Genomic DNA, 13,278 nt, shown 5'->3' on the forward strand with positions numbered 1-13,278 from the left:
TTCCTAATATTAATTTCTAATTATCAATTAATAATTAGCACTGTTTATATATTAATAATATACCAGTTGCGTTAATAGATTGGTGTTTTTTTCCCCAGCTGACCTTTTTTGTGTTCATATAATGTCAATTATTGCACCGTATTTTACCAATTATGTTTTTCTTGTACTGCGTCTAGAATCTACTTCGTACAACAATTATACTATTCTGTTATTCATCTAGAATTAGTCGAATAGTGGTTTTCATTTATTAAATGATGACTTGTGGTTCCATGGTGTAATGGTTAGCACTCTGGACTTTGAATCCAGCGATCCGAGTTCAAATCTCGGTGGAACCTAACGATACCATAAATTTTTTTCCCCCCCTCATGTTTGAATTTATGCAGAACAAAGTGAAGAAATAACAGCTGGTGAATTTAAAGAGATATATTTAACCAAATCTGAAAACATTTTAAAACACAAGAAAAGTTAAGGGACTGTTCCTTTTTTTATCCCACTTATATACAACATCAAGACATCCAGAAACGAAGTGCTTCTGATATTCCTTGGGGTAATATCTTATAGTAGCAGATTTTGCATATTAAAATCCACTAAAATCTGTTAAATAACCTTCAACAGGTTATTTAATAATAATTATTTTTTTTGAAGGAAGAGAAGTGGATAATATTGAAGTTTACAATCAATTACAAAAGATATGTAATAAAATAAATAAAAATGATTACGTAATATTAGCAGGAGACTTAATGAAAGAATTGGAAAACACAAAAATTAATAATAATATAGGAACATATGGAGAACGTACTCTAAACAGGAATGGTAAAAAATTGAACGACTTTTTAGTTTATAATAACCTAAAAATAATGAATTCTTTCTATAAATATAAAGACCTACATAAATATACTTGGGCAGCAAGAGGATGGAGATCAATATTAAGATTACTTCATAAGAATCTTACAAGAATCTTAATCTTACAATATAATATTACTTTATATTAAATGAAAAGACATCAAAGTTCTCTTTGATGTTACAGTTCACAGAGAATATCAAATAGGTAGTGACCACATCCCCGTTAAAATAAAATTACGATCACCACCTAAATGGCTACAAATAACGAGAACAGAAAGAAAATTCAAAACATTTGTTTATAAAACTAGATTATTAAATGCCACAAATATACAATGGCTATATGAACAAAGAATTAACCAATATTTTGATAAAATAAAATAAAATGAAGAAATAGAAATAGAATGGCTTAATATAAAAACGATACTAAATGCAACCGCAAATGAAAGCTGAGTAAAGACAAAAAAAATTCAATAAAAAGAAAAAGCTGACTTTATGGAACGATTCAATCAAAGAAATAATCAAAAAGAAAAAAGAAGCCTATCACAAATGGTTAAGCAGTAAAAGATTAGAAGATGAAATAGAATATAAAAGAATAAGAGCCATAGCTAAAATAGAAGTCAGAAAAAGACATAGAGAATCATGGAACAAATTTGTTTCTAATTTAGAACATGATTTATATAAAACAAGACCCGATGTATATACGATTTTGCACCATTAAAGTACAGATACTAAAGAAAATATAAAATTAAAGACCGAATTGAAATTAGAAGAATTTCTGAATTACTATACAGAATTGTGCACAGACAAATATTTTAAAAAATATAACTAGCAAACATTTACTGAAATTGAAAAGGAAATAACTGAAGAAGAATTAGAAATCAGCCTGAAAGAAACAAGAAACGGAAAATCACCTGGAGAAGATAAGCTGGGTTCAGAACTATATAAACACGCAGCAACAAGATTCAAAAAAAGATTCTTATTATTTTTAAATAAAATCTATCCAACTAGTAACCCACCAATAGAATGGAAAAAAGCAACAATAGTGATAAAAGAAAAACAAATACCAAATAATATTCTGAAAGCCATCACAAGTATATATGCAAATAATCATTAGATATATGAAGAGCCAAAGGCTTCAATTCGGCGACATATGACTTGTTTAAGTTAAGGGATATTACATCCCATATCGTTTCTTAGCCGAATAAGAAACTCAAAGAGTTTCATGCCGAATAGTAGAAACTATATAAAGTTCGGCGATTCCAAGCGTAAGCAAATACCTGGATACTGCAGCAACTGACCCTTAAGGTAGTGTAGAACAGTAATACAGAACAGTAATAGAACAGAAATGTAGAACATAATGTAGAACAGTAAACAGCTCCTAGGAGGTAAGTTCACCTTATGGGTAAATATCAAGAATAGTGATCGGAGCTTGCTCCATCTTAGACACGAGTTGCCTCAGCTTGCACTACTACCTTTAGGGTCAGTTGCTGCTGTATCCAGGTATTTGCTTACTCTTGGAATCGCCGAACTTTATACAGTTTCTACTATATTCGGCATGAAACTCTTTGAGTTTCTTATTCGGCTAAGAAACGATATGGGATGTAATATCCCTTAACTTGAACAATGGAAATAATCAAATTAAAATAAGTAAATTCTGTTTTAAACAATTTTAAGTTTGAAATAAAAAAATGTTCTAAGATTTTCTATCTTAAAAAAAAGTAGTAGAAGTTATTCTAAAAATTATAGACTTAATAATTATTCTAAATCCCGGTTGCAAAATATATCGCAGATTATTAAGTAACGAACTAATGAAATATTCCGAAAACTTTATTTTAGAAGTACAGAATGGATTTAGAAATGGACGATCATGTATGGTCCCGGCTTTTTGCCTAAAAATTAAAATAGAGAAAAGAAGAGAATACAATTTAGAAACATATATTGCATTTATTGACTTTGAAAAAGCATTTGACAAAGTTAAAAGAAACATATTATTTAACATATTAAAGGAAAGACAAAAAAACTACCTAATCATTATGGAAATACAATCCAACTGGCTCTATAAAATTTTGCAATCTATAGGCCAAACAGTTACTAATATACTGATATTGTAATCAGCAAAAGACCAAGGGGTTTTTGGCATCCTTTCTTGGATTAAGGGAAGGAAAAGAAAACTTCTGGATTTATGTTAGACCCATCAGAGCATTTATTTAAACCCTTTTAAATTCACAGGCTTACGAGGGTGGTCTGAAACGTTTTTGGCCTAGACCATAGATGGCAACACTATCGGCAACATTTTTTTTTCTAAGTTGGTACATCTGTCATCGGAATCCATGTGAAATTGCAAGTCATTCTATCAAGTATTTTGTTTTCTGCAGCTGTCTGAAGCAAAAGTGTTGTCTGTTTCCCTCGAAATGGATAAAATCGTGCGGTTATAAAATTCTTTCCAAAAGAAGGTTTAACGGTAAAGAAATCATTTGAAGTTGATAAAAGTTTATGGGCACTCTTCTCCTTCGTTTTCGACAATTAAGAAATGGGCTGCTGAGTTTAAACTTGGCCGTACCAGCCTTGTAGTTGATCCGCGTGAAGGACGTCCGAAAAGTGTAACAACAACAGAAATCATTGATCAAGTGCACAATATGGTATTGGTTGACCGGCGAGTCAAAGTGTGTGAAATTGCTGAGACTATAGGCATTTCCAAAACACGTGTAGGATATATTTTGAATGAAGAATTGCAAATGAAAAAAGCTTTGCGCAAAATGGGTGTGCGCATGATCATAGCAGATCAAAAACGACCTCGGATGAAAATCTCTTGCTGATTTTACTAAGAACCACTACAGGGAAGGGATAATGACGCTGAAATAAATGTATTAGCCTTAAGGGAGATTATGTTTAATTTTGAAATTATTAATCCGTTTTCCAAAGTTAGGCCGAGAACTTTTTAGACCACCTCGTACCTCGTCTTGTAGGATTTCGCAGTGAGGTAATTCTGTCTGTAATATATGACGCAGTGTTGTACGCCGAGAAAATAAATTCAAACGGATCACAGCTGGATTAGTGAACGCTGTTTTCCAAAGTTAGGCCGAGAACTTTTTAGACCACCTCGTACCTCGTCTTGTAGGATTTCGCAGTGAGGTAATTCTGTCTGTAATATATGACGCAGTGTTGTACGCCGAGAAAATAAATTCAAACGGATCACAGCTGGATTAGTGAACGCTGTCCCGATAGAAAGGATCTAAATTTATTAGCCAGACCCTGGTTTCAATCATTTGATTTTAATACAGATGTTAATGTAGATAATCTCTTCTTATTAATGCAGTATATTTTTATCCATAGTATGTATTCTAAAATAATGGTGCTGGACTTCTTGCTGTCATGTTCATCTCTAAAGACCTGAATGGTAATTTTTTGTCTGTCCAGGTCGGATATTTCTTAATAACCATATTTTGGATCTATCAGTCTTCTTATTTTTACCTTGTAGTCTGCGTTTCCGAAGTAAATTACCATAGAATAAACACAGAAAGTTAATAATTAGTATTCTGTCCATGCTAAGGATGGTCGTTCGTGCCTATTCTCTTCGTTTTAATGTTCCCCTTTCCCAGTACAGGTGGATGATTACACTTTCACTTATAAAAATCTATCTACTTGTTCTATGGTTTGGTTTTTAAATGCTTTCGTTTTTTTTTAACCATCCCTTTATTTGATGTTTATTTAATGTTATTTCTTTTTGCTTACTACTTGCATCCTCTTTCTGTGATTAATACTGTTATCTGCATGCAGGGATTTTTATGTTTATTCTGCCAGTACGAGGTGGCTCTTTGTGTTTTCATTTCCTGTATGACTCTTTTTAAGAACACTAAAAGGGAAACTTATGATAACCCACTTCCTTGTCTGACACATATTTTTATATCTATCCATTCTGAAAGTTTGTTGCATATTTTTATCACAGATTATTAACTCAAGTATGTTTATTATATAACTATTGAGACCATAGATCATTTAGGTTCAGCCCAATGTTTTTTGATATCCTTATAGATTTATCTTTAGAGATAGTGTCATTTTTTTCCATTTATAAAACAAAGAATGATTATGTTTGTACAATTAATACTTCGCATATCATCCTGAGGTTTAATACTGCGTTTATCTTTATTTTTATGATGATTATACAATATGATTATACAATGAGATGAGATGATTATACAATATTGCAAAACTCACATTTTTAATGATTTTTCCCAGATAATTTCCGTAATTGTTTTTATCATTGGGTGTGCTTTATGGTGGAATGTTACTGTGTAATGAGAGTAATACACAATTAATCGAGTGAAAGACCGGAGGCAATTCTAAGGGCTGTTTTGAAATGTGAGAATACGATTCTCTTGGTTTTAAGGGATCAATTAATAAGAGCTTCATCAGGACTTTTCCAACCCAAAGAACACTGTTATTCTTCTAGCTTTGCTCTTCGAGAGAAGAAGAAAAATCATCTCAATCAAATCACAGATTTTTAAGGAATGGTTTGGGTTTTGGTTAGAATCATTTAGGACCTATTAGTACTTTCTAGTACTCACAGATCTCAATATCAGTGCCAGAAGATTTAAACAGAAGTAACTGAAATTTGCCTCTAGCAATATAATGCAAAAATGACACGAAACTTATCATACTTTTATAGGAATCCGATAAAAATCTTTCAGGCAATCAATCAATTCAGACAGAAGTCGAGGCCATGAGTCCACAGTATGCTTGTTAACTGCATTGATTCTCTGACCAGAACGAAACCCCTCAATGTTCTGGTAGGAAAGTCTTCCAACCCCTGCATAAGACTGATTAACTCAGTCTTATGCATCCGATATAAAGTTTGTTCGGCTCCTAGACACAGCTCGAATCCTGGTCTTTGGAAGCAAAGGGACCAGAACTTATCAACAAATGTGGAGTTTTCCAAATGTAAATTGTCTTTATCCTGTTTAGGCATCGAAAAATAATTTGAAATCGATGACATTCTCAGACATGTTGGAAAATCATATTTATTTAGACAAACGAATTTATTTTATTCATTTTATTCTTATATTGTTTCTTATCCTTTATTGCTGCTTTATTCTTTTGCTGCTGATGGATATTTTCTCCGAAGCGTAGAACACTCAATTGCACCGAACCTCTCCCACTTCCCCGCTGCTCGCCGGCTAATCGAAGGCCGCCACGAGATATTTCGTATTTCGATCTCCTTGCCTACATTATCGACATCTAAGTATGTGGTCTGGATATGTGTGAAGATATTCATGCAGTATTTTCATCTTGATAGGCATCGAAGTTGACTGAGTAAATTTTCAGTAAAATACAACAATCGATTTCGGATCGATCAGTGACCCGGGTTCAAATGCAAGGTATATCAATTAATAGACATGAATATAACTATTTTTAACATCGCATTTCAATGTAACTGAATGAGAATGTATATTTTTTGTAGAATATTAAATGAATGTTCTCAGTTAGCAGTTGCATCTATTATCTTCGTTATTCTACCGCTGAAGTACTAATTATGTCTATTAAACGCAATACACTAACCTGGCGCCATCTTTAGGGAACTAATCTCACTACTATTCAAAATTTCTTGGCAGCTTTTAAAAATTTTATAATTTAAAGCAGAATTACTATCATCATTATTATTACTATTATTGCGTGTCACCTTCAAGGACTTATCGCAAGAGGGCGCTCTGCTCTACTCCACTACACACACACACACACACACACACACACACACACACACACACACACACACACACACACACACACACACATCTGAAAACTTAATTCCCGAACTACACACAACGACATTACTGCCATCTACCGCACACCACACACAACAATAGTATTTTTTGTCTATAAATTGTTGGGGTTCTATTTCAAGAGTGTTCGAATCAAACGCTTTTTTTTTTTTTATCTTTATAACCATATTTGAATTTTTACAGTAATATATTTAGTTTTAATATTTTTATTTCAAAACTATTTTTAACATTTTTATTTTTAATATTTTTATTTTTAATTTAATATTTTTCTTCATTATTTTTATTTTAAGCTTTAAATATTTTACTTCGTTATTTATATTTTTATTTTAATTTATTTCTGTTTAATTATTTTAATTTTATTCAAATTATTATTATTAATTATTTTTAATGGGATTTAGCATCATTGAAAATTATTTCCAAAAATAAATTCCATCCACAGGTGATCTTGTAGCCTTCGCTATCCAGTTCGGGATTTAAGCCATGGAAAGGTTTGGAGAAAATCACGCTTGGAGGCTCTCGACACTGTATTTCATTTTATTTGGTCTATCAGATGGATTCAATAAACTACCATCCCATGATTTGCCTTCTACTATTTGCAACTAACAAAGAATCATTGGATTCCTTAGAAAAAGCATTGATTTACAACATTTTAATTAAAATGTGCCAAATGAAAATAATAAAATAACAAATTGAACTAAAAACAATAAAAATAAATACAATTAAAAGAGTAATTTACAAAAATTCTTATCATTATTGTTGACTAAAAATAGCACAGACTTAAAAAAATCGTCAACAATAAAGAGAATTAGGTTTTGCTCCAATCACCAGAGGGCTAAAAGCGTGAAATGCACGCACCATAATTTCTTTTAATATCGTAGCAGTATTTTGTGTTCATGTTATATGTTTAACACTTTGACTGCCGTGGGCAACAAGTGTGCCTCACACATACACATTATGCTACAGCTATGTGATACGTATCTGGTTCACAGGTAAACTTGTTATCATTCCCAATGACCTGTGAAGATGGAAAAAAAATTAGTATTGGGGCAGTTAACGTGTTAAGTCTTGATTTTATAATTGATCTGACGCATTTCCGCACGTTCTTTTTTTTTTGTGAGAGAGAAAAGTATGGAAAAAAATAATTTTCTTAATATTAATTTCTAATAATTATCAATTAATAATTAACACTGTTTATATATTAATAATATACCAGTTGCGTTAATAGATTGGTGTTTTTTTCCCCAGCTGACCTTTTTTGTGTTCACATAATGTCAATTATTGCACCGTATTTTACCAATTATGTTTTTCTTGTACTGCGTCTAGAATCTACTTCGTACGACAATTATACTATTCTGTTATTCATCTAGAATTAATCGAATAGTGGTTTTCATTTATGAAATGATGAAGTGTGGTTCCATGGTGTAATGGTTAGCACTCTGGGCTTTGAATCCAGCGATCCGAGTTCAAATCTCGGTGGAACCTAACTTTATGAATTTTTCGAATTCATCTTTTTCCCGTTATGTTTGAATTTATGCAGAACAAAGTGAAGAAATAACAGCTGGGGAATTTGAAGAGATATATTTAACCAAATCTGAAAACATTTTAAAACACAAGAAAAGTTAATGGACTGTTCCTTTTTGTCCCACTGACATACAACATTAAGACATCCAGAAACGGGTCTAACCAGAAAGGAACGAATTTCTTCTGATATTCCTTGGGGTAATATCTTATAATAGCAGATTTTGCACATTAAAATCCACTAAAATCTGTTAAATAACCTTCAACAGGTTATTTAATAATTATTATTTTTTTTTTTTTGAAGGAAGAGAAGTGGATAATAGTGAATTTTATAATAAATTACAAAATATATGTAATAAAAAAAATAAAAATGATTACATAATTTTAGCAGGAGAATTAAATGCAAGAATTGGAACCACACAAATTAATAATAATATAGGAATATATGGAGAACTTACTCTAAACAGGAATGGTAAAAAATTGATCGACTTTGTAGTTTATAACAACCTAAAAATAATGAATTCTTTCTATAAACATAAAGACCTACATAAATATACTTGGGCAGCAAGAGGATGGAGATCAATATTAAGATTACTTTATAAGAATCTTAATCTTACAATATAATATTACTTTATCTTTAATGAAAAGACATCAAAGTTCTCTTTTGATGTTACAGTTCACAGAGGATATCAAATAGGTAGTGACCACAGTAGTATGGGATGCGCTTTATACAAGATCAAGATCAAGATAAGATAAGGAATCGTGACGTGATTGGTTGATGACGTCATCGTGTGTGACGTCATGGGTATGGAATGTTAGGAATTTCCCTGGGGGTATATGTGTCAATGGCTTCAGTTCTTGTGTATTGTATACCTTTAAATTGTCCCACCAATCACAACATGCGTATGGGATTATGGGTGATGGTAGAGATAAGGATTCGTGTTGTGATTGGTGGGACACTTTGAACCAGATGAAGATCAAGATAAGATAAGGAATCGTGACATGAATGTTTGTTGTTGTCAGATGAATATCAGTGACGTCATTGTTATTGTGTATTTATTGTATATTGTGTATTTCCACCAATACCAGAGGCATAGGGGTCTTGTTTGATCTGTACATTCTGCTGACCTTTATGGAAGGCAGATCTTGCATGTTGATAAGGTCAGCAGCTATTTCAGCTGTTTCAATGTCTTCTGATACTCCTCGGATTAATGGTATTGTATACCTTACATCCAGCTCGTTGGTTAAATTTCTATAGTCAGTCATTGTAGTGGGCTGAATTTTGATGCCCTCCTCTGTGTTCTTGGCAGTGGAGTAATTTATCTGCAAGTTGGCCATGGTGGTTCTTAAGGCTTTGCTTAAGGCTCATCTCTGCTTTTCCCTAAGAATGGCATCTTTTCATTGGTGGAGGCAGAGGGATCTGTGTTGGAGGCATCTTCATCCATAGATTTAGTTTTTCCTCCATTTGAGGAGCGTCTCCATTTTGATCTTCATCAGTCTCGGGTAAAGAATTAAAATTTAGGAAACTGGACCATTCGAACTTCTTAAGGAGTTTCTTTATGAAGCTGAATGCCAGTCCTTTATCTAGAGAGTCTATAATGATGTCAGGATCTATCATGTTTGATGGCCATTTGAGCTTAAACTTCTTTTGAAGTTTATTTACAAGAATAAGCGCTGTCTCTTCATCCAGAGAATCTGTGAGCGCGTCCAAATCTAACACATTCATCATGAACGATTTGCGTATAAACGCAAGTAAATCCTGCAAGTATACGGATCTGAAATAGATATGCTAGCAACGGCGATTCTAGCGGCTGTTAGGCCTAACGAATCGCCCTCGTTGCAATTACAGTCCACTTACCTGTGCTGCTGTTCTTAAATACAGTACAGGAATACCTTGTATAGCGCGGTTTTGAACAACGCGGGTGTTGGTCTAACGCGGTTTTTATTACTGCATAAACGAGAATAATCGAATAACTACTGCAATAACTACTACTACCACGCTTATGCAGTAGTTATTCGATTGGTTCTCACGTAAACACGTTCTTTCCCCGCGGCATTTTATTATTTACGTTAATATTAGTATTTAATATTTTTTATTAATTATGAGTGACAAAAGACAAAACAAAAATGACACTGTTGGAGTAAACAAAAAACGCAAGTGGTTGACATTAGAGAAGAAACTTGAAATTATAAAATGTCACGAGAATGGCGCTTCGTTTGCTAAAATAGCGCGTGAGAATTCAATGAATGAGCCATCTGTACGAACAATTATTCAGAGCAAAGAAAAGATTAAACAACATGGAATGAGCACCGCTTCTTATATGTCAAAAGTGATCACGAGAAATCGATCTTCTACGATGGAAAATATGGAACGCCTTCTAATGATCTGGATTGAAGATTGTAATCAGAAAAATATTCCTTTGAGTCAAATGATAATCCAGGCAAAAGCAACACGTCTATATGACAAAATAAAAGAAACTGAAAGCGAAAACGAAGGAGGTACAACCAGTGAAACGTTTATAGCAAGTCGCGGGTGGTTCTACAATTTCAAAAAGCGTATGGGACTCCATAACGTGGGAATCCAAGGTGAAAGCGCAAGTGCTGACACTAAAACTGCAGAATTATTTCCCAATGAATTGAAGAAGCTTATTGAGAAGGAAAGCTACACAGATGATCAAATTTTTAACGCTGACGAGACTGGCTTTTTCTGGAAAAGAATGCCATCGCGCACATTTCTAGCAGAGAAGGAAAAAACACAAGCTGGGTATAAAGTGTCAAAAGACCGATTGACACTTTTACTAGGGGGTAATGCATCAGGTGATTTAAAATTGAAGCCAATGCTAGTGTACAGAGCGGAAAACCCAAGAACTCTTAAGGGCTTTACAAAGAACAATTTACCCGTTCATTGGCGTTCGAATAAAAAAGCGTGGGTGACTCGTTCAATTTTCGAAGACTGGTTTAAAACTTGTTTTTGCCCTGAAGTTAAAAACTATTGTAAAAAGAATGATATTCCTTTCAAAATTTCGCTTTTATTCGATAATGAGCCACGCCATCCAACTCTATTGACTGACTTAGATGAAAATGTCAAGATTCGTTTTTTCCATCCAAACACAACATCAGTTCTGCAGCCGATGGATCAAGGCGTTATCTCCACTTTCAAGGCTTACTATTTAAGACGAACTTTGATCAAGCTATTAAAGCTACAGCAGAAGAAGATTCTTGGACTTTGAGTGAATTTTGGAAGAAATTTAACATAAAAGATGCCATTCAAAATATTTATGAATCTTGGCAAGAGGCAATTTTCATTAGGAGCCTGTGTAGCTCAGTGGATGTGGCGTTTGCACACCACCGCGCTAGGCCGCACGAAGGAAGTCTTGGTTTCGAGTCTAGTCGGCGACTAGAGGAAATTTTTCTAAGCCTTTTTTCGACCGGTTCCTGAGTTAGTCGATCTCTGGCACGGTTTTTCGTCCTGTAAACTCAAGAAAATCGACCGTAGAACCCACATTATTTCAGACATTAAATATATTGTGTTAGGGTTAGAGACCACGAGATGGCGGCACATTTGAGCCGTCTCTCTTCACTGCATACCGCTTAATTAGTGATAGCCTTGGGCCGTCTGTCTCTGATTGGGTACCAGTGGAGATTGAACTGCCCACTCAGTCTCCAAAAGTTAGACAGGGCTAAATGGCCTCGCCTACTCCCGTATATACGGGAATAAAAAGGCGTTAGCTGATTTTTTTTTTTTTTTTTTTTTTTTTTTTTTTTTGGCAAGAGGTGACTCAAAGCAACATGAGAGCCGTATGGCATAATATCTTGCAGCATTGTTCAAAGGACTTTGCAACACAGAAAGAGGAAATCTCGACAGAAATTGTGCAGATGGGCAAAGATCTTGGTTTTACAAGTTTAGATTGTAACAATGTGAACGAATGTATTGATTCTCATTCAAATGATCTGGATGATGAAACGTTTTTGGAGTTGGAACAACAACGAGCCTATGAAGGGGAAGAAGACGAAGAAGACCCACTGATGTCATGGTTGAAGAATTTTCCTTTGCTGACTTTTCAACTTTTGCGAAAAAAATCAACCAAGCTTTCGACTTTCTCATAAATGCCGATCCAAATTTGGAAAGAAGCATCAAAGTCTCAATAAATCCATCAAATTCTACAGAGATCTAGTACTTGAAGAGATAAAGAAGACAAGGATGGTTCAGCGAACACTAAAAGACTACTTTAGTAAAAAGTAAATTACTGTATTCTAAAATTGAAGCAATATTTGTTTTGTTTTCTACAACTTTTATAGCAGTTTAAAAGGATTTTATTTGTTATTTAGTTAATAAAAATAACAATTTTTTAAAAATTTTTAAACATTTTTATTATCCTAAATTTTTGTAATAAACAAATTAAATTGAAAATTTTTATAAAGAGACCTCGAACAACGCGGTTTTGTATAGCACGGACGCTTCTTGGAACCAATTAACCGCGCTATGCAAGGTATTCCTGTATAATATAATCAGCAATTTGATAACTTCAATCACGTTAATCTAGCAGCTACACTACAAAACCAGAGTTTCTCATATTTGATTAACACGTTCTACCGAGAAGAAAATCCACAACCGTCATTAAATTGTATTAGATATAAAAAAATAATCAATATATCACTAATCCTGGGGAGCACGAGTGTTGTGATATCTTTTTCTTTGTCTACTTTTTTCCCTTATTAAGTCCATGATTTCTTCCGGGAGACGATTTTGTTTGTAGGTAATCGTGTATACTGTGGCTGCTAGTATGGCTTTATTGATTTGATTAGTGAGGTTCTTTATTGCCGTGTCTATATCTTCCTTGACTTTTATATGGGGAAACGGACCAATGTGTTTTGGTAGCACTTTCCTAAGTTTCTCCCAGACAATCGAGGTTTGGGGGAGAGGTGACTGGTCTTTGTTCCCTAAGTGAAGTAGGATTGGGTTGTGGTCTGATGATAATTCGTTCAGTGCTTGAATGCTGTGCTGGTATTTGATGTTGTGTAGAATGGCGATGTCTAGGATGTCGGCTGTGCCAGTTGGGCTGGTTCCGTGGGTCCTGTTACGACAGCGTTGTTTAATCCGAAGAGGATACGGCCATTTTTATTTGTGGTTCAGCTGTTC

At 33.8% G+C, this 13,278-nt stretch overlaps 2 non-coding genes across 2 annotated transcripts; both read left to right on the forward strand.

The window, feature by feature from the left end:
• The first annotated feature begins 263 nt into the window (after positions 1-263).
• On the forward strand, positions 264-335 carry TRNAQ-UUG (transfer RNA glutamine (anticodon UUG)). The gene has a single exon. It is a non-coding gene; the product is annotated as a tRNA-Gln (tRNA).
• Positions 336-8,030: 7,695 nt separating this feature from the next.
• On the forward strand, positions 8,031-8,102 carry TRNAQ-UUG (transfer RNA glutamine (anticodon UUG)). The gene has a single exon. It is a non-coding gene; the product is annotated as a tRNA-Gln (tRNA).
• The last annotated feature ends 5,176 nt before the right edge of the window (positions 8,103-13,278 follow it).

Source organism: Typopeltis vanoorti, chromosome 9, assembly GCF_054136105.1.
Source record: "Typopeltis vanoorti isolate ZY-2024b chromosome 9, IOZ_Tvanoo_1.0, whole genome shotgun sequence".
NCBI lineage: Eukaryota > Metazoa > Arthropoda > Arachnida > Uropygi > Thelyphonidae > Typopeltis > Typopeltis vanoorti.